At 36.1% G+C, this 23,091-nt stretch overlaps 1 protein-coding gene across 4 annotated transcripts in view; it reads right to left on the bottom strand.

Annotated features, from left to right (window-relative positions):
• ZNF608 (zinc finger protein 608) overlaps positions 1–23,091 on the bottom strand; it is a 74,039-nt gene that overhangs the window by 11,443 nt on the left and 39,505 nt on the right. The window lies entirely within an intron of this gene.

Below are 23,091 nucleotides of genomic sequence, written 5' to 3'. Positions count from 1 at the left end.
GTCCTGCTTTTAGCAGGCTTTCAGCCCACATAAAAATGAATTCTAGGTGCGTTATAGAGAGAAAACTATAACTATAACTGTAACTATAATATACTGTATGTATAACAATAGTATATAAAGAATTTAATTGTTCCAACGTTTAAAAAATATGCATGCTGAAAAATGCTCAATCATTAGATAAAGTTTTCTCGGGGGAAAAACCTATTAGGCTTCATCAATGAAAACTTCTGCAGACATAAAATAGAGGCAGGACTTTGGCCTTTATGGCCAATACCTCCAGTTCTTCTTTGAATTAGTTTTTATATCAGTGGCTTATAAGCATTTAACAATAGTGTCTTTTGTACATACAGTAACTATATATGAGTACTCATCATAGCTTGCAAACATTATACTTTGTCAACAAGATTTCATCTTCATCAGTGTAATGATTGATTTATACCACACAATTGTTGGGTAGATTATAGGGAACAAATGCTACTACAAACACTCATTCTCGATATTCTGCCCATGTAAATATATTGCTGATCACCCAATGAATGAGTAAAACATGCATTCATCAGGTGAAATGAGCTTTCATACAGCACATTAAATCATTGTTTCTGCAGTGTAAACAGTGATCTGCTGCCTCGAAACAATGAATTTGTATGAGGATGAACAATGGCAGTAGCCATCATTCCTCTCCATACAGTGAAGTTGATCACTGCATGTAAATGTAGCTCTTTACCTCCAATGATGAACAGGCAATTATCTGGAAGGAATGGTCCCTTCTTGATAATTACCATATTCCTTGGTTCGCCTAAATGCACCATGAGGCTTTGTTCACATTAATTTTGGACTCTTTGTCCAATGTATATGTTAGGAACTTCACCTGAGATATATGTTTGTGTTCATAGTGATTTTTACTGGACAGACATATGTCAAAAAGAAAAACAGAGCATTAAATCTTTGCATACAATTGAAGTAATAAAGAACAACTGTAATTGCTGAGAGACATTTTTGTTTTGGTCTTTATGTCATATAGCATGTCTCATTTGGGCTCATTTTATTTCAGCTTTCCGTACAAAAGCCTACATTACCTAATTAAATGAACTACATAATAATACAAGGAAATAATGATATTTGTGCTAAAACTATATAGAACCATACATTTCTTTCTTAGGCAAATACGCCATATAAATAGCCTGCAGTAGTTCTATGTTTTGTGTTAAAATCACACAAAACAGCACAAATATGAAACACCTTTATCGTGTCCTCTAATCTGTAATGTAACACCTATTTATATTGTGAAAGTATCAGTACATAGCCACTGTCCTTCCATTCTTTAGAGTTTTTGTAACTGCTGTGTGAAAATTGCAGCAAACCTTTAGAGGTGACTGAGAATAAATAGAACATTTTCATCTCAAAGTGCAAAGTTGTTGTTCACTGTCTAGAACAGCTGCTTTCCAGATAAAATGGTTCAGGACCTAGAGTGTCTTTAAACCACCACCAACCCCTTTATATTTATAGCCCAGGAACACGCCTTATGAATTTTGAACTCCATAGAGTAAAACGGATAGCTGTGTTACAAAGTCTCTGATCTAGCCCATATGTATAGTGAAAATCGCTTGAAAGAAAACATAAAAGACACAACAAGCACAGCATTTAAGGCCTAATATAAAACAGAAAGCTTGCACAAATACTTAAACTAAATCCTTAGTAAAAGGCTTTTATTATTTCCTTTTCCCTGAGGGGTTCAACATTCTCAGCATAAGCCATCCAGAGATTGGTCAGTGTTTGCTGCAACCAATTTTGTGTGACTTCTTGGACTGAGATCTGCAACTAAAGCCTCAGCAACAAAACACACAAATGTTAGGTACATTTTTTGGACCTAAATTTTGTCATGTACTTTAATCCTTATAATCTTTACAATGTAAAAAGTATTGCCTCAACTAAAGATTAAGACTGGTAAATGTACAAAATTTCAAAAAGTTAATGCCAGTTCTATCTATAAAAGACTACGCAATACTGTAGTTCTAAGATATTGTATAGAAGCATTTGTAATACAGATAAAACAGTTCAGTCATGTGCTGTATACCACGGCAACAAAGGAATACCAAAGTCAGCTCTTATTCATACAATATATTGACTCCCTATAAATATTCACACTCAGAGGAGCATGCATATTGGGTGTGAGATAAATGACTACTAGTCATATCTCCAAGTAATTCAGAGGATCAGAGGAGTTGAAATGGATGCTTGTTTCCCTTGATAAGTAATGTGGGTGACCATAAGGTGGTTCCCATTGGAAAAAGGGATCTACAAAAAAAATCTCATGTTTATGTCCAGCAGAAGACTTTCATTAAACACTCAAATAACAGACATATCAGGTTATGGTTAGGGAGGAAAAATTGACAGTTGCCACTGTTCAGAAACATTTGATATTCTCAACATAATAGAAACCTAGCTAAAGGCATCTCAGTAAGCAGATTTCTCAGTAGATTTGAGCTGAATTTTGTAAAGGCCACCTTGATGATGGTTAGATAGATAGATAGATACTGCTGATAGTGCTCAAAATGTAATGTTGCATTCTAAGCTTGATAAACCTTAAATGATCTTGTAGGACATGAATGATAAGTGATAATTGCTTAACAAGAGGAATCCAGGTGTGAAAAACGGTAAAAGCATATCTATGTCACAGATGTCCAGTCCAAGCAATGATCATAGCTTGTCAAATATCTTGATAACATTCTGGTGCTTGTAATAACAGAGCTTTCCTCCTGTAGCTTATACAGTTCCTTTCAGCAAATCTTTAGAACAGAGAGTGTCTAATCCATACACTTTTCTATAGAAACTAAAAATGTACTGAAGGCATATTGTATGGCTTTGACTCTCAATTACATCAGTGTTTAAGGCTAGTTTCACACTAGCGGCAGCCTTCTCCAGCAGCCTGACGGAAAAGGCTTCTGCTAGTATCACTATTAGAAATTAGTGAATTTAAAAGTTGGAAAGTTCTGATTCTACCAAACCTGAAGTTTGTGTGATTGAGTTCAAGAGCATCAAGGAGAGTGAGAAATTTTCAAGATAATCAGAGCACTTTTGAGTTAGGTTAAAATTATTCAGATCCAAATCTAATTTGGCCGAATCAGTCCAAAATCAGAGTTTAAGAAACTTGTTCCACTAATCTCAGTATAGGAAATAGAATACAAGGCAATTAAAAGAACCATAAAGAACCATAACGTTATGAATTATTATTTTTTTTTATAGATTTCATTTAACTACCTATGATTTCATTTAATTTGTAATTTGCTTTACCTTTTCACCAAAAAAATAAAAAAAATGGGTTCCTTACACTATAGAAAACAGAGTAAAGGAAGGGTGATGTTTTGATCAATAGTAAATCTTGCAAGCAAATGCATCAAATTAACCTTTTCATCCCTCAAAGGCACTTTGTAAAACAATAAATCAAAACGGCAGCGCTCACGCATAGCAAGACAAATTTAGAAAATGTTGTAGACCTGAATGTTTTAAAGCTAGGTCCGATATCTAATACAATGCAAAACACAAAGGTAATATGAGAAGGCTATACAAAAAAACTAACAAAAACAAACAAACATTAATATACAGGAAAAAAATTAAAGCCATTTTCCAAGGTATTTTCCAAGGTGTAAATGTATTGTTGAGGATGTCTACTATGTTTTGGAAGCGAAAGTTCTTTAATTTTACATCTTAAGGCTGGACCCCTGCTATCAGTTAAAAAAGCAAAAGTCGAAATAAAAAAAATATATACATATGTGTCAGGTGACTAGAAACAGTTTCAATGAGATTTTTAAGAGCCCTACTGCTGAGCCAAATGTTTGAAGAGTCATTTTAACCACATCCTGTAATCAAACCATCTGGAACACAGTGCTACGATTAGTCACCCTGAACATTGGGCTTTATCTGAACAAATAATGTACTGCAATGGAGCTCAGGAGATAGGGCAGAGCTGACAAAGAGAAACATAATGAAACACTTTATGCCCTAGTGAGCTGCTGCTACTATAGTCATAAACCTTTGAGACACATTGCTCTCGTGTTAATGTACTAAGCACAGATTAAAATCACTGAAAGGACTAGAAATTACTGGTTTAGATAGGCTTGCACTGTAGGAGGCTCAAGACAAAGGACTTTATTCGTCATTTATTAATTACATCTCCTTAAGCAGTGAAGGGGCTAAACAGTATAATTCCCCATATTATTTGTAAATAGCCATTTATAACATGTACAATAAGGCAGTCAATGGGGTGTTTATGAATATCTATTGCCTAGATGATTGCGGTTTATTATATTAGTCTTTGCACAAGGAGATGGCTGAGCTTGTATGTAGCCAATGAAGTATGCTGCATTGCAAGGTTTTATACAAAGGAAGGGAGGGGGGAGATCGTCCTTGCCTTTATACATTCTTTGCACACACAAAAAACAAGATCTTTGAAGACCTCCTCTGAAAGAAACACACAGAGAAGGCAATGAAAAGCATAACACAGACTTAGCTTTCCCCTGTGTCTGCCTGCTCTTAAACACAAAAGAACCTATCACCACCTCAATCACTGTCACATCCCCCGCAGCCTTTGTTCTGAAGCCTGATGAGCTGTATTGATTTGGGAAAATCGTTCAGCTTCTTGGAAAACTAGACTCAAGCTTATTCACTACCATCTATTTCTTCCTCATGAAAAGACAGTTGGTCAATATCCAGTTGACTGGTCAGCTAAAAGCATCTCTCGCTGCTTTCCTTTTCCTTGCTTCCATAGTAACGGTATCCCCTTCCATACATGTAATGAATTACATTGTGTCAATAGGCAATGTGACTTGGTGGCTAAAGAACAGGACTCTTTACATGTAGCTCAATATTAAGGGAAGTAGAGAGATACACTGAGAGATAATATTGTCAGTGGAAACATTGAACATAATTTACTTCTGGTTTTCATGCTGTCAGAACATATCGTAGCAGAGAAGCTGGTATATGGCAACAGACTAAATGTACATTGGAAGGGGTTGTGGAGCAAATTTTCTACTCCAATGGTTAAACTGCATTAGTGCATTTATTCATTAAACTGATATAATTAATGTCATATATTGTTATGCACACATGTCATCAGATGCTGAATACTTACACCTTGACATAATGTAACAAAACATAGCAAAAGAAAAGAAATATCATTTCTAGCAAACCAGATCTCTTGCATCTCTGCTGTATTGCTGAGGAAGAACACATGGCTTTATGTTCCTCGCTGTAGAAGTAAAAAAAAAAAAAGCTCACATTGTTTCCTCTTGAGTCCCAGTCCCTTAAGTCCGTTAAGACAAGCAATATATTTCCGAGCCCTCAGCTTATCACTCAGACTAGCTGCTTGTAATTACTTGATTTTTCCATGTTTCAATATTTCTGTATCACCTAAGACTCTTTATACAAACATGGAATCAGATTTTCCATTTAATAACTTACATGCTAAGTGGAAAAATGTCCTACGTGTGATTCAGTAAATAAATCATCCAGCAAACATACTGAACCCAAAAAAGAAACATGACTGGCATCCTTATAAGTCAATGGGATCCATTTGAAAAGAAAAGGTCCATAGCAGTCATGTCTATTGTGAATGAAAGTCATGATGGTGTCTTCTACAATGGAACTGAAAATGAAGAGGATTGTGACAATATTTTTACCTTGACCATATGTTATAGAAAAACACTTGGCATCTTCTATTGGCATCACTACTAAAGTACATAGTTGTGGAATATTTTCTCAATTTTATTAGGTGTAAGATTTAAGGGTTGTCAGGTAAGTGCACCAATACTTTGACATGAAGATGAAGTTAGAAGTAAATCCTCTGCTAAGAACCTGTATATATTTTTACTTTTATATTGTTATATATTTTGCTTGGAAAACTTTTAGCAGTGAGAACCACAACTAAGAAAACATGGCCACAATAAAGTAATTTCAAAGCAATTAAATATATAAGCATTGCCTTGTGCTCAAGTCAACCATGTAGTTTCTAGTAGAAGAACTAATAGCTTTCTGTAGAAATATACTTTTATAAATACTTTATGAGCTAGGACAAGGTTCTTTTTTCTCTCCAAGTTTTGACTCTGGAAGAAAATAACTTCTATACTTATGAAGTGAATCATGTGTATAGCATGATATTATGTAGTGCCTGTTTTTATTTTTTATTATTCATCTGTAATGGACTTTTGAAAATTTGTATTATCTGGAAGTCAAAGTTACTGCCAAGAAACTGCTTTCACAATCTGATCCACTTGAAACATGAGCAAAGTGGTTTACACATCTGATGTGTATTCATAGCTGAGAGCCACTCCTGTGCACTTCTAATTCTTCAACAAAGGGACTGATCAAATACACATCACATTGTTATTCTCTCCTAAAAGCCTGAAAGCCATGGTGAAATACTCCAAGCTCTTTCACATAATATGCTGCAGGGACCTGCTTAATGGCAATGTTTTATTTGATTGTTTTCCAGCATTGACAACACATTTCTAGGCAGTTTTATTAAGCCAACCCAATTTTTAGACAGTATAAATAGGAGGTCCCACAAACACATAAGTATTGTCAAGTGAACCTGTTATTTTCAGCTGGGCCAAACAAAAATCTAACGTGTATTCAGAGGTTCCAACTCTCTCTCAACAGCTGATGTTGCGGTAGAGAAGGATTGGACAAAGATAACCTGCCATCAAAGGACTGTGGAACCAGCTTCCTTGTCTCTCCCCATTGAAAAAACATGCAAACTTGGGCAAACTGACCATGTGTGTATGAGGAAGTCGGGAGACATAGCTGTCAGCCAAAAGGCTGCCAAACATTGAATGTGTATGGGCACCTTTAGGTTTGATAGTCTAAAAATGGGCTGATGCTGGATTGTAAATCTGGCTCCAATTTAACCTTTCTTGTATAGGTTTATACTACATATTGGTTGGCTTACTTTATGACAGAATATTACGCCAAAGATTTTGGCATTTTTTTTGGTGCATATTGATGCATATTAGGCCATGTCACCTTTCCACTAAGAAATAGCCTTTCCCTCTAGGCGACTCCCCCTTGCCATTAAAGTAAAACAAAATCTAAAACACTTATTAAATGTGATTCAAAACATGTACAAAGGATAATATTGGTATAAACTACATCAGAATTCTTGTGCTTTTTTTGTAAATCTCCTCTACTGTACTGAAAGTTACACCAGCACTAAACAACATGTAGAAAAGTAGTCGGAAGGCAACAGCTATTTGTATGTGGTCAGTAATGAGTGGCTTTCCCAAGACAGTCACATTACAGGACCACATTTCACCATTTCTCTGTATGCAGTAAACATGCATACAATAGGAAAGGTGTTCTTTACTGAAAGCATAGAAATGTATCTATATAGCTTAGCTCACCTCTACTCCATATACTAAGGCTGGCTATTTTTTTTATAGATCTGCCTGATCTATTTGGAAAGAAGAAATAGTCTTCTATATATTACCGACTAAATTATCTCCCCTCACCAACCCTGCTTTGCTGTGAAAAAGATCAGAGCTACAATCAGAATACTTATATTATTGCAACAATGAGACATTAAATGTTCATGTTTGAAAAGAAAGACATTTGGAGCTCAGCATAAAAGGGACACGTTGAAAAGCAGCAAATATTCTGTGCTAAAGCAAAAGCTGTTATCTATTCATGCTGTGCTGGAGAGTGTTAAAGCAGTCTCATAAATTATGATGTTTTAGTTAAAGTCAAAGCATTTTTTATTTGCTTTTTTGCCAGCTCTGGGTCCTTTTCATCTTTTGCTACCAGGCCCTAGAGAACACATTCCTAAACCTCTGCTGGCAGCCAGCTGAGACCTTGCTAAATCATAAAGGCTTCTAATAAGTAATTCTGTAAAGAGCTTCAATTGCATTTACTAAAAATGATCATTCCCAGTTAGGTATTTAAGTGGAATTCAGTGCAACAGAACATGGGGGTGGCAACAAAAGCTTGCCTTACGCCTTACAAAGGTTTAAAAGCATTGTGAAATATGAACAGAAAATGGAATCCTTAGAATTGAAAATATGTAGCCTATTGGATGTCTTATAGATTTTAAAGAATTGCATTTTCTTTGATTTGGAATCTTGGAGGGGAAATTTCAAATAAATGTAATTTGCAGCTAACATAAAAAAAACACACTTGTATCACATGGAGAAGGTACATACATATTGCCAACAGATTAAATATAGTTAATACATTTTTAAAGTAAATGCATCAATAGCATAATTTACCAACACTGTTTCAACATACAATATTAACCCCCCCCCCCCCCCCGACCTATACTTTTACATAAATGTCATACTTTAGCAGCTACTCAATGGTATCTTCTCTCAGAGATAGTCTAATGGAGGAAGTGAATGAGTATTCCAGATTGTAATCACTGTAGGGCAGAAAGTAAACCTTTTGTACACAAATGTCTTACTAGTCATGGAAGGAGGTTATCATTTCTTGTGAATCCTCAAAGGGATACAGCATATGGCCTCTCAAGGGAATTCTAAGCATTAGAAAGCCATTAAAAATTCCAAATTGTCTGGTTTTAGTAGCGCCACTAAAAGTGGTATTACATAATATGAAAATACTATTACTTTCCAAAAAATGTTTGCAATGAAGCCTAGCAGCCTCGTTACTAGATAATATGAGTGTAATTAAGAGGTAAAATTGATTACAATACAATTCAATTCAGCTGCTTAGATGGCAACCAAAGAAATAGATTTCTGGTATGAAAAATAAAAATAAATATATTTCTTATCACCAAGCAGCTTGAACAACAGAATCTGGGTTATATTTCACCATTTTCTTTTCTTTTCATTGGGTGAGAAAAAAGTAAAATGAAATGTTCTTCATTTTTCTGGAGGTAAAGAAAAAGACAAGCTGGTTGAGCCAATTGATTCTTTTGTTCAAAGGGATTTACTGCTTCTGTCTAACAAACCCTGTGATTCATGGCTTGATCATTACTGCCTCACCTAGTTCCTAAAGGCAGCACTGCTAGCAAAATTTCCGTCCATTATTTCTTTACTGTTTTGATTTGTCGTAATTCATAGGCCCTTAAGCAAGGCATTCATTGCCTATTTTGTTCTACGCTTTTAGCCTACTATTAACACATTAAGCAATGTTACTTCAATTTCATACTTAAGGTAATTCTGTATGTAACACGTTACTGAGAAATCTTAACCACTTAGGAATTGCGTGAGAATGTCCTTTACAGGCCTGTGTACTCAAATTCCTCCCAGCAAGCAGCTGGGCTCCTCTGTAGAAACAGATTTGTGGCAGGTTTAAATACTAACAAAGCAGTATAAGACAAAATACAAACAGAATAAAGCAAATAACACTGCACATTAAAAACATGGGCTTGTCTCTCTATAGATGTGCCTTCTTATCACATACCATCAATTTAGAAAAACTACAATAAAATCTTTGCAGTATATCTCCAATGTTTTCTTTCTTTCCACTTTGCTTTTGTTTTCTCACAATAAAACCCTGTAAAAGCTGCCATGTCAAGAAGCCCCTTTCCTACATTCCAGACCTCCTTATCTGGAAAGAAAAAATCTGCAGCAAATATTTTACTGCCATGCTTAGGTACTAGTTCTATTCTGTAAACAATACTAATGGAGTGTGACTAACTGAGGTCTCCTGAAGCAAAGAAAATAAAAATTATACTACGAAGTAGTAACATGAGTTCGAGTTAATATCCCTTAAAGTATATTCCCATCCCTTGCATATTGTAAGCCCTCATGGACAAGGTCCTTTCTCCCTCTTTATCAATCTGTCGCTGTGAGTTCACATTTATTGTACTAACTTATTTGTGTTTTATACTTTTTCATTACTATAGCATCCTGTTATTTATGTAGCTTTAATAATAATAATAATAATAATAATAATATATAAGCTAGCCATCTATGGTAAATTTCAAAATACACTTAATATACCTTAAAGGGGCATTTCCATCAGGAAGGTGTGCCCCCCCCCCCCCCCACTTAATATGCATATTAAGCTGATAAGAGAAGAGTCCTCACTATGGAGTACCTCCTATTAATTAATTCAATAGCAGAGAACAGAGATCAGTGCAGTTATTGCCTTTGGAAGACTTTACTTTTGCCAATCTCCAAAGATATCACATGCATATCAAAAAGGCCTATGTATTATTCTGTAATTCTCTGCTGTAGGGTTCCATATTAATATTAGAAGGGTAATGGGTTAGTCTGCATTTTTTTTCCACTATTGTTTGCAAAGACATGATGTGTAGAGTGGTTTATGCCTTATTATATATAGTTCATGATAATTGTATTTACAATATAAAAATTGCATTATCATATCTTCATTTGCTGCATACAGTGTGCCTATAAGCTTCTACCCTATTTCTACTGCTAACAGATATCTCTTGTCTTAGCCAAGTTCCTTGCGCTGGTAAGGATGCTAGCCCAGCAGATTGAGTTGGTGAAAGATTATTATAGTCCCTGGTTGCAGATGAAACAGCACAGATATCTGACTGGATTATTAATAAGTCATGCACAACATAAATCATGATAATTAACTTGGCATTTCATTAATCAGCACAATTTTATGAAGGAGTTTCAGCTGAATATATCTTATTTCTACACATTACCAACATGAAGCTTCCATTTTTGCCAGCATACCAGTTCACTCAAAAGCTGTCTCTATGCATTGATATGCATAGTGCAGTTATAAAACAGGAAAAAAAGTAATAATAATATATCTTTGTGGGTTTGACATAAGCAGTATCTACAAAAGCCTAAAATTATAGTTTGTCTTCTTTAGAAATGGAAACAAATACTGTGTACTTCATAACGAGAGGAGTCAGAGGGGAGAAATGAAATGTGCTTGACCCAAAGATATGTTAGATCTTATTATCTGAAGAACAGATTTTTCTGACACCAAAGTGCAAAAGTAATTTTTGTGGTTTTTTAAGTAGGAATGCAAGTAATGCTAACTCATCTGACAGATGCACTCCAAGCACTTATTTCAGTCTAAATTACTACCCATAATGCAGTGTTATCTACAATATCGGCTTTTCCAGCGGATAATCTGTAACCCTGAGTGGCACATGAAATCCTCTCAGAAAGAAAACAAGAGCATTATTGCTTGGCTCTAGGGACTGATGTGTAGATGCCAATCAATCAAGCCATTTGACAGTTTTTAAAGCCTTGACCCATTAGGCCTAACTAAAACTATAGGATTCTATTCAGAAGTTATTCCCCTTTTCTTGGATGAAGTTAAGACAGCTCCAAAAATTTATTGTGGAGAATAAATGTTTTTAGACTTTTCCTACTCTGCTTTGAATGGAACAATAGGTTACTATGTTCTAGATTTATCAGTATTGAAATATGCACTTAAAAAAAGGTGAACATGTAAATTATATACCTAGACCATTTCTTTAAGAACTAGTGTTTCTTTTAGGTGATAGAAGACAAGTTTAACAGATAGTGAAGAGTATGTGCAAAATGCAAGCATATGGAAGAGTAAAACCTTACACAGGTTAGTAAAATCTGGTCTTACAAAGACAACCACAGTAACATTTCTAAGGTAAAACTCATCATGCATACTACACATGGGCATGTTAAATGTAGCATCTACATCTACAATTTTGGAAGAAAGTGCAGCATTTACCAAGTGCATAGCCATTAAGTGCATAACATAAACCGAAAATAGAGATGGGATACATCCAAAAGCTATAACATAAATTGCGAAAATATACTCATGCTTCATGAATTAAGTATATTAAGCCTCATTTTAATACATATGTAATTACAGATATCTTCACATTTCTCCTTCTCTACCCTACAGATATGACATTTACTGAATACTTTCCAGTATAAAAATTGGCAGAATCTCAAAGGATTTTCATATTGGAAAGTGCCAAGAGAGATAAAGTCTTCTTTAATGTTCCTGGAAATCAAAACGATTTCTTTCAGGCACTATTCATCATGTAATTCCTATAAATCTGAATCCAAAGGAGCCTTAGAGCAGTAAATATACACCAAAAATTAAAATATCATTTGAAAGCAACTCAAAGTTATACACCTACAAGCAGTGCCTATACGAGTGATATTATCCTACAGCATCAAAGCTTCTAAATATTCTTCCCACGGTAAATATTTTTCCATTGCTTTGCTTTCTTTTCAAAATGGATAAAATAAGATGTGACCATAAGAACAATATCCTGCCTTATTCAATCAACTGCAGATTAGTGCAGCTGCATGCATGCCAGCATTCTTCTCATATAAATGGTTTTCTTTGTAAAACAAATGGCAAAAGAGCTTAAGACATAAGAAAGCTGTTGCTTTCCAAGCTAAATACATATTAACTAGATGCGCTGACAACATGTTGTTAAGATGTTTATGTTTCTTCATTGAAGCATTCTCAATAAGTTGTGAGGGTAACGTCCCTGATATTTTTTAGTTAAGCTTATGTTTTAGTTTTAAGTAGCTCTTTAACAAAGGCACATCACTAATGTTGAGCGAAGTGAAGCATCCGAAGTGGAATTCGGACCGAATTTTAGGAAAAATTTGGTTCTAAACGAAGCCGAATTTCCTAGTGCTTTGTGGTAAGAACAAATTTTCCCTAAAATAGCGTCTGAAGTTGTCGTAGAAAGAACAGAAAAAAAAAAACCTCATCCACTTGCTTGCAGAGAGTCAGTCAGCTCTTTTCTTGATAAAAAAAAAGACCTGGTGAAGGACCTGCGCTGAGCGTCATCATGCACTCCCCATGTGATCACATGGTGACGATGACAAGATGAGCAGACTGCCGCCCAAAAGGCCATATTCCACTACCGTATTACCGTTTTACCGGCCGCTAGACGGGTGCAATCCTGTCTTAAGTGGCCGTTAAAAATGGTCCCATTGATTGATAGGCTGAATGAGGCCTTAACATTGCAATTCATGACAAATTAATTTGTAATGAATTTCTTGTCAAACTTCGGCGAAGCTGCCAAATCAGATTTTTCAACACTTCGCTCATCTCTATACATCTCATTAAAGGTGCCAATAAATGTAATCATAAAGTTGGCTGAAACCTCCAATTTTTATTGGGATCAGCCCACTATCTCATATAGTATGCCTACTTTTAGAAGAAGAATTGGCATATCATTTTATTCTCATGGGAGATATGCCTCCAACAAATGCATGTAGAACTATTAGACTGGCCACAATTTTAACGTCCATATTGTGGCTGCAACAAGTCGTGGTTGGAGGTCGTTCAGTCACACATTAAAATCCCTTTTCTACCCCTCAGTGTCATTTTTAATCAACTCATAGATTGCCTTCAACCAGCTTTGGATTAGAGGGTCACCGCAAGAAACACACTTCCAAACAGATGTTTTAATCTATTGGATGTCATCAGTGTCAAAGTATCTCTTGGGGCTTCTACATTGCGAACATTTGCAAAAACATGTATATGAGGAAATGTATTACTAGACAAAAACACTTTATAATTCTATGGTTATGAAATCTGATGGGAAATAAAGTACAGCGTGTTTGCATGTACATAGAGAAATAGTCTCAATGCAGACAGGCATCCATGCAATACAAGTAAAGAAGCCAATATACTTATAAAAATATTAATGCTATCTTTCTTGGCTGGCTTAGAAAAAATAAGCATCACTTCCACTCCATTACACACCAAAAAAAGCTTCAAAGAGAACAGGTTCTCAGAATGTGTTCTATCTCTTCCCCACAGTGTCATCTTATGTGTTTTCAATGCTTTCTACAAGCCTGGCATAATACACACGCATATCTGAAATATATATCTCATAGCAAACTATAATTTTGTCAGTTTGTAGATTTTAATCTCCATGCTTCACATGAGGAAGTGAAGTGGCAGTTTGCTAGGAAAAGCAGTTTGCTACTCACTTCATCAGGGATGCCTGACAGCACTAAAATACAACCACAAAGCTGTAACGGAAAAATATCAACATCGTTTCTTACATACAATAAACATACTGACACAAAACCTTGCTAACTGACAAAAGCAATGAGACAAACTGAAAAGGCAAAGGTTGCCCTTTTCAAGCCTTCTTAAACAACATTTTACCTTTGAGATAAAACTATTGTAATGCAGACAAATTGTGTACAATCAGCAGAAATGCCCAACAAATTTCAAAAAGGCAAAAACTATAGTGAATTAAAGAAAGCAAAGAGCTGCTGCTCCTATCATTCACATAGATGTGTTATTGGATTCTCAGCACTGAAAGTAAGGGAGCTAAAGTAGTGATCATGAGGGCAGGGATTTTTCTCAACTTGACTTAGTTGCAAGAAGACATAGCATCATTTAATAGGGCGTCTCTTGTTTCTCTAAGGTAAGGTTTGTCTAAGGTATTGAAAAATATAAAGATAAAATATTAAATTAATAAATTTTACAGGTGATGCATAGATATTAGGATTCACAGACGGTGGTACCTTTAACAATGCTGCCAACTAAAGTTTGACAGAGCAGATACTGTGGCTTCGGGGCATCGCACTAGCCAAAATAATAATTGTGAAACACTGGGGCACCATGAAATACCCCAGTTTTCAGGAATGGTCGGAATGGATGAATAGAGTTAGGCAGTATGAACACACCCTAGCCCAAACAGCAGGAAAAAAGGCAATCTGGCAGCGGATCTGGGGTAACTGGAAATAACGACAGTCGATGTAGATGCGGCGGCTTTGAGGGGAAGAGGGGGGGGTAACTGGCAACTGGAAATAATAACAATGATAAAGATGCAGCCACGGCAGCCCCGCGGAAAGAAAAAGGGGGGGGGTGGAGGGAGGGTTTATAAATAAAATGGAAACTTAGTATAGGTTTAGGCGAAATTATTAATGCACTTTCACTTTATTGCTTTGTAATATTGAAATATAAGATTGTTATACATTATTCTATTTTTTGGAAAATACAATTATTTATATATATAAAAAAAAAAAAAAAGTTTGACTACCTTTGTAAATAATACTCATGTAGAATAGCTTATACACCATATGTTTTTGTCCAAACATAGCATGGGCCAAATACCTATCAGTCCTTTAATATTGTCATACAGGAACCATCAGGATTTTCCTGTAGCTCTGATTATGTTCCTTGTAACACAAACCCCTGCCCCCAACACATTCTTCTATTTCCTTTCAAGGCAGGGGACACCTGTCCTTTTTATCCTAACATGTTTTTATGAAAGTTATCAACATCTGTCAACATGCCATGCCAAAGGTAATTGCACTCAACAACATATCTTATGAGAAATAAGCTATTGTGTAATTTACTAGTTTAAATGAATATTAATGTTATGTCTTATGAGTGAATGTAGTCATACTGGATAAATATGGTAGACACACAAGATAGGCATTGATGTGCAGGAACATTCTCTGGTGGATGAGCATATTTCAGACTGTTCTCTTCTATTGACACAGAGAAAAATGTCTTGGTCAATATTATGAGGAGTATTATTTCAACCTCATTAAAGGGTGTACTGTCTGTTAATGTTTGGATATCTCCGAAGTATAACCTATGCTTGGTTATATATCTTCCTGTTTTCAGAACCCTTCCAAGAAAAAGAAAGGATCAAATCCCTACAAAGATATTTCCTGACACATTGGAAAATCTATTTGTGCTACCTCAGAAGCACTCAGTATATCCAACTGATCAGCTCAAATATTGCATTGGGCCAAAGACTTTGAACTTGCTTGGCTATTTTAGCAATATTATGTGATGCCGGTGTCTAAGAGATGTTAAAAAATAGGCATTTCGAAAGAGATAAAACATTTTTATTGGTCTTTTTATTTCTATAGGAATTCTATTATAATGGATAGGTAACTATTGCACTTAGCACTTGCACTTAGACCTGAGCTAGTTATAAATGAGAAATATTAAGAGGGGAGAAGAGGGCCATATTACACCCCTACTCTATAAACCATTTTTATAGCATTTACTTATAACAAAAAAGTGTCGTACAGGTTCAGTAGCAATGGTGCAGGAAACCTACATTTCAGCAATTTTCAGATACTATGAAAAGACCATTAACAATTGCTTTCTGCTCCCACAAGTCTAGTATTATAATAGGGCTAGCTACATTACAAGCATAGATATACTTAGATATACTTATATTTGTTCTATCCAGAAGCTGATGACAATTTTACAGTAGAAAATCATACTTAGGGACTTGGAAAATATATTTGAGTGTCAAAGACTAATGTCTAATAGATTTAAGTAATAGTTCAGATGCATAGTGGAGGTTTTCAGAACAATACTATTAATCTATCAAACCCTTATCAACTGTTAAGTCATTTGGACTCTATTTACAATTTTGCTTCAGCTACTTTTCTACTTAAACCTTCCTTCTCCTTTATCTGCCTGCAAAATGTGGTTACCATAGTTTCTGTGTCATGCTGAGACTTGATCTGTAGAGCTGTTATTAAGCTGCTGATAACAGTGTTTCTGTTGCAATTTATGAGAAATGTCAGTTGAAGGCACAGAGAATTGTATACACTATATTTTCCCAGCTGGAGGGTTCTGTGAATGGAAAAGGAAAACATGAAAACACAAGCTCTGTAGGTTAGAAAAGGCAGCATCCTACCATTGTTCGCTCTTTGTACAACTAGTGTTGAATAGTCGAGAAAAATAAAATTTTGTAGCAAATTAACACAATATAAAGTGATTCCCTGTGGTTCAGCTGAGTGAGACATTATTTTTTTTCCCTTTCGTATCAACAACATAAGAAATCCTCCCCCGCAAGAAACCCTCTAATAAAAATAAATAAAATAACCATAAAACTTTAAAATTATAGTTAAGTACAACTAATATAGATTGCCTTAGGCTTTAGGTTCCAGCAATAATGGCCTTTGATTCCACCAACAAAAACCACTCTTAGCGAACAACAAAAAGGTGCCCTTACACTTTCAATAGTTGTCAACCAAACATTTGTATGGCCAATAATTATTCTGCCTTACACATACATGCTTTGGGATTGGGAGAGAAGAGTAACCCACTGGCAGGCTCCTTTGGTGGCAGAAAAGAAAAGAATTGGGTGTTGAAATTCAGCATGCTGTGCCCTTCTTTCACCCAAAAATATATGTTAGGGAAGAGTTGGCAAATCCACAAATACATATGACAGCTGTCCATTTCCTCCAAAAAATCAGCTGGTTAAGGTCGCTATACTCTGTATAGGTATCCCATGTTCATATTTGCCTGCATGGCTGAGAAAAATTATGTTTTAATATATGAAAATAAGCCTCTGAGAGCAATGGGGCATGGTGGTCTTTATGTCTAGAGGTTCTGCTGTCACTGCAAATGCCATGCCCCCTCCACTTTGTCAGGGCCAGGCAGTGTAATCGTGGTTATGCCTGGCCATGTCAATCAAAGTGCAGAGGGTAAGGCAGTTGCAGGGAGAGCAGAGTGTCTAGATGTAACATCAATCTCCCTGTTGCTCCTAGAGGCTTTTTTTAATATACTAAAACATCATTTTTCTCAGCAAAAACAAACATATAAATATGAGACCAACACAGATGCCTTCAGCTTCCAAGTGCACATGCAACAGCAACCAGTTTCATAGATACAAATCTGCTGACAGATGCCCTTTAATACTATATAAACATAGAATTAGATGTCCCAACAACACTATTGATGTAATTGTTCTGGCACCAGAGATATTGGTTCATTTTCAGGAAGCATTATGCCTTGGCAGTCATCTTTCAGCCAACATAGACCCACAGTACATCCTTGTAGCTTAACCCCTTTAAGATGCTAAATGGTGGAGGGGGGGGGGGAGTGGGATGGTAAATAGGGTTCATGAAGGTCTTTACTTTACCCAATTATTATCTTCCTCCTCCCATTGACGTATAAGAAACGTTGGTTACAAATCATATTTGCTATAGATTTTCTGCTGTTATTCATACAATTATGTTCATTATCTTGCATATAGCCATCACTTATACCAGTAATCATATACTGTCATAATTGTCACTTTCATAAACTCATATCATGGAATTATATAGATGGAAAGGTTTTTGTAAGAAAGCAAATAACCCTTTCTAACATAAGGAAGACTTGTTTTCTGTGTGGGAGTTTACTCTATGTAATTCTAGCAAATGTCAATCTGTACAAGCCATTGAGCTTGCTTGATGTCATAAACTTCTACAATTCAGGGTCAGCATGGCATATTGCAGCAACATCTATTTAACAAGCACACACTTTACAGGAAACCAAGGATTAGCTTTCCTGCAAACCTTACAGGAAAACTCTTGCAAACAGGGAAAAGGAGAATGGTTACTTATCCGCACAAATCAAAACACACTAAACGGTGGCAGGCAGCCAACAAAACTATTTCTGATCTGTTATCCCATCTGGCTGGCTTGTAAGTCATTGAAATATACATGCTAATATCTACTTTAGAAACAAATGCTCAATGGGACTCATAAAAGTCTTGGTGTGCTGTTTATTATGACTGCATAGCTTGTGATCCATAGAGAACAGTCTTCCGGCACTTGCAGGGATCCTAAGAGTAAGCCAAAGCTCCACAGCAACAGAGTAAGAAAAGATGCCTTGACTATTCACATGGCGACAAGCCAAAAAGCTCTCATACATCAAGCAACAAGTATTATATTTTCAACATTCTGTTAGCAAAGCAAACCTCACTCTCAAATCCTGTGGCCTTGGTATATTGTAATTGAGTGCAGACTGCTCATTCAAATACACGTGAAAATAAGTAAATGCAAGTCAAACATATTTCTGGCAATCTTTCTATGCTACGATGTAAACTCAACAGCTGCTTAAAAGCCTATTATGTTGGCTTGAAGTCTGGATCTTAGGTTAGCGTCATTTAGTAGTCAAATTTGAGCTGAGAAAAGTCATTGAATAACAGCTAAAAGGTTACAGGCTCCAACTGAGTTAAGTATCGGGTATTTTTTATGTACATTATGTACAGTATAGTTAGTATTCAGCGAATCAAAGCCAAACAAATTTTGTATCCAAATTTCAGGAAACATTTGATTTTCCGAAAAGCTGAATTTTCTAGAGCTTCGTGGTAACTAATCTATTTTTACTGAAATGGCGGTTAAAAAAAAACATACCTCACCCATTTCCTTGTGGAGTGGCCATTGCAGCCATATTGGTTGTAGATACTGCCCAAAATATCAGGCAGGGTGATGTCTGATGTCACCACACTAGCGTGACTATGAGATTTTGCATTGTGTCTTCAATCAAGATGGCTGCAATGGCCACTCCACAAGGTAATGGATATTTATCACAAGTTTTTCAGAAATTTCTTTGAGCAGCTGAATCCAATTTTTCATAACTTTACTCATCCCTAGATAAAATCATTCAGTCTTAGTTTTTTTCTTCATTTGTTAGACAAAAGCGAAGATAGATATGGTAATGGGCAGATGCCAAGGTATTTGGCTAGAGTAAGAAAACTGCTTCCACATATAAAAAATGGGATACATAAAAGGATGCATAAAAGCAGTATAGCAGCTCCAAAAATACCACACAAACATGAGGAAACCTGGGAACCTGACCCAAGAACCTTCAAATATAAAAATTAAAAAAACTGCAGCACTCTCAAAAAGTATATGAAGTAAGGAGGTGGTAACTCGAAAAATGTGAATATTGTGCAAAAGTCCATTTATTTCAGTAATGCAAATTAAAAGGAATTGTATTAATGCAGCTTAAAATGTGAAAAGGTTGAATATTTTAGGCTCAAAGTGTCACACTCTAGTCAGCTAATTAATCCATACCCCCTGAGCATAGGGGACCTCAAAATTGTGACTTTGGGGCTTCATAAGCTGTAAGCCATAATCATCCAAATTATAACAAATAAAGGCTTGAAATATCTCGCTTTGCATGTAATGAGTCTCTGATATGTTAGTATTACCTTTTAAGTTGCATTACTGAAATAAATGAACTTTGCACAATATTCTAATTTTTCGAGTTTCACCTGTACACTAAAAAAGTATTCTCATTTTGTAAAGTGATGTAATATCACTTGGATTTGTTGGACTCCGAGCTTTGGGGCCCCCACTGATCCCAAGAACAAAGGGGCTGCAGCGCTGGTGTAGCTCTGTGTTTTACTTAAAAGTTTTTCCCCTGCAAACAGCATTATGGCCACTCACTGTATAAGGAACTGCAGTATAGCTCCATTGAAGTGAATAGGGTTGGCTGTATTTCAGAACTTGGCCGGGTGGCCAGGAACGCTTCTGTACAGGGAAAACTTAGAAGGGAATGCAGAACTAAACCAGTGCTGCATCCCTTTCATTCTCAGGATCGCTGAGGGTCCCAGAGATGGACCCTTCCCCCAGTCATGAAAGTAGTAGCATATCTTTGACATATGCCATCAGTTTATTCTGTGGGAAAGCCCATTTAATGATGTTTAATCAGTTCAGATTTTCCAGTGGTTTCAATAAGGTTATACGATATACATCCAAAATATAATGTGTAGCAAAGACTAAAAAGTATTTGTATATGTGTATAAATGTAAATGTCATAATCATACAATGTGAAACTGTGCTTTATTCCTAAATAAAGAGAAATTTCACAGTATACCTTGTTATTTTCACATGTCTAGTGCAGTTGCTTTGTAAATGGAAGCCATCTTATGGAAACAAATTACACTCATCTAAAAGCAGTCAAGTGTTGTGCAACGCTCTGTGCTGCTGCTAAAATTGTCTTGTCTACAATATGGATACAAATGAGGTAAAGTGATCTGGGCACTGAGGAACCTATGATGAAAACTAGATGACACGTTTATAGCATAGACCAGTGTGTGTAAAATAATGACTTTCTGCTCCAACAGTTTTGCAAGAGGGAGCAGTAAAAGCAGTCATCTCGCAAGTGTGATTTCGCCAAATAGTTTATGTAATGCATTTGACAAAACTTAGGCAAACAGGAAAACCACGCAAAAGAATATTCTTCACTTTGCAAATAAACTCAAGTCGTATGTAGGAACAATTTAAATTATTGAGTAATTTAAAAGTAAATGCCAGATACTAATTTGCCCATTTGATTCTCATATAAACAGGGCCTATGTATACACATTGATGAAAAAAATAATGCATTCAGATAGAAATGTCACGGCATAGCTTCAAACTAGCATTTTTTAGCAGGATAATGCACACACAGCAAGGATTTCTCACTTCCTTGGCCTGCTCACGCTCCAGATTTAGGGCCAATCAATTATTTATGGGACCACATGGGATGCCAGCTTCAGCAACCTATCAGTATTCAGGATTTACAGGCCCTGCTGCAACATCTGTGGGCAAGTTTTTCCAGGGAAAAACTTGGAATTTTAAGTGGACCTCAAAAAAATACATTTTAAGCAGCCCCATGTTTTAGGTGAGTCCAAACTGATCAAAGGTTGAGCCAACAAAATTAGGTGGGGACAACACACATAGATGGGACCAGCAATACCATTGAGGGGAAGTATATTGTTCTACACATTGGTATATAGTTCTGCAGTAGAACCAAATACCACAGTGCAGCACAATATAATGCCCCAGCAGAACCTAACACCACATTGCAGCACAAAATACAGCCCCAAAAGAGTCCAACACCAAAGTCCAGCCAGTAAATGTATCCTTTTGCTCTAAAATTGTAATCACTTACATATATCATAATTACATTCACACATATAAAGTTTCATTCCGTTTCAACAACTTTTTCTTGAATTACTTGGGCATTATGGTGGCCATTTATTAAACAGAAATACTCCTATATCAGGCATATTGCTGGCATAATTTGTGACTCAATCTCCACCCTTTTCAGGCTCACACCAGGTATAAAAAAGTGGGCATGGAAGGGGATGGGCCAGCAGGCCCGTCTCATTTACCATTTTCTACCTCTTGCTTAGGTGTAGAAAATGGTCTAAATGTATGACAACAAGGGAGTGTCTTACATTTAGCAGCGGTGGATCCAACGAAGTTATGTCGAAGCCGGCGCCTGTATATAACAGAAGGTTTATTTCACTCATCAGGCTCAACCATACCAGGCAGTATTACTCTTTTAATAGTGTTGATTGTGATGATAGGTGCTCTTTGAGTATATATTTGAAAATGAAATAATGAGCAAACGTCTTGGAAGAAATGCATCACTATTCTAACAAATATTATGATAAACTTCTGTTGATCAAAATGGTGGAGGGATATTTAATTTTAAGCATTCCCATTTGTTTTTCTTTGTCCTCAAGGTGCAATAATAGCCAATTATGTTTGCACCATTATGCCTTACCAGCTCTTCAACTTATATGTAAAAACATTAGGAACCAGTGGTGCAAGTTCTGTTATTTTGCCCCTTTGACCTCAGATAATATAACATTGTCTTAGCTGGTTGCAAAATTGATGTGAAAACACAGTTGACACTTTACTTTTCTTTGCTCTTTTTCCTGCAACTCCAATAACAGAAACAGGGTGTGTTGAGAGAAGAGTACTGTCAATCTGTGGATGTGAGAAGTGTGTGGCATGCTGACAGCTTGTTCTGAACACAAAGGCTGCAAAGTGAAAAATGGCTGCCTGCTGAACAGTTTTCAAATGCACAAATTATCAGACATGCTATAATTCAATCTGAGCCAGAGAACAGCTCTGACAATTGGCGGGGTAAGTAGTGGCAGTCGTTCTATGTTCTATTATTTGGCTTTTAACAAAAAAGCATGGTTCAATCTTTTATGAGAGTTCTCAGAAAATCATTAAATAAACTGAAACATCTATCTTCTCTACTGCAAGATTTTAGAGAATATATTTTAGAATTTAAGAGTAGTTTTTTACATTTTCAGTAGTAAATGCAATTATGGAAATCTTAGTTAATCAAAGGCAGAAACTCATTTCAGAGTGTCACTTTCATTGGTGGAACTTGCATATCTAGGTATTACATGGACAGCTCAATGATTTCAATGGGCAGCTTGTAATACTTGGTCTCTCTTGTAGGGGAGCTGCAGGGAAACAGAAAAACAGGCCTGTTATAGGTGGGGCTTGCAGCCCTATTCTTTCTCCCACTGCATGAGTGATTTCACTATGGAGGTATGTGGGAGCTTGGCTGTGAGTTAGATCTTTGCACCATTCTGACCGTGTTCACACACCATAGGTAGTCTAGTGGTAGGACCCA

This window comes from Bufo gargarizans, chromosome 1, assembly GCF_014858855.1.
Source record: "Bufo gargarizans isolate SCDJY-AF-19 chromosome 1, ASM1485885v1, whole genome shotgun sequence".
NCBI lineage: Eukaryota > Metazoa > Chordata > Amphibia > Anura > Bufonidae > Bufo > Bufo gargarizans.
The sequence above is the reverse complement of the archived record's forward strand: the minus strand, read 5'-3'. Positions and strand labels throughout refer to the sequence as shown.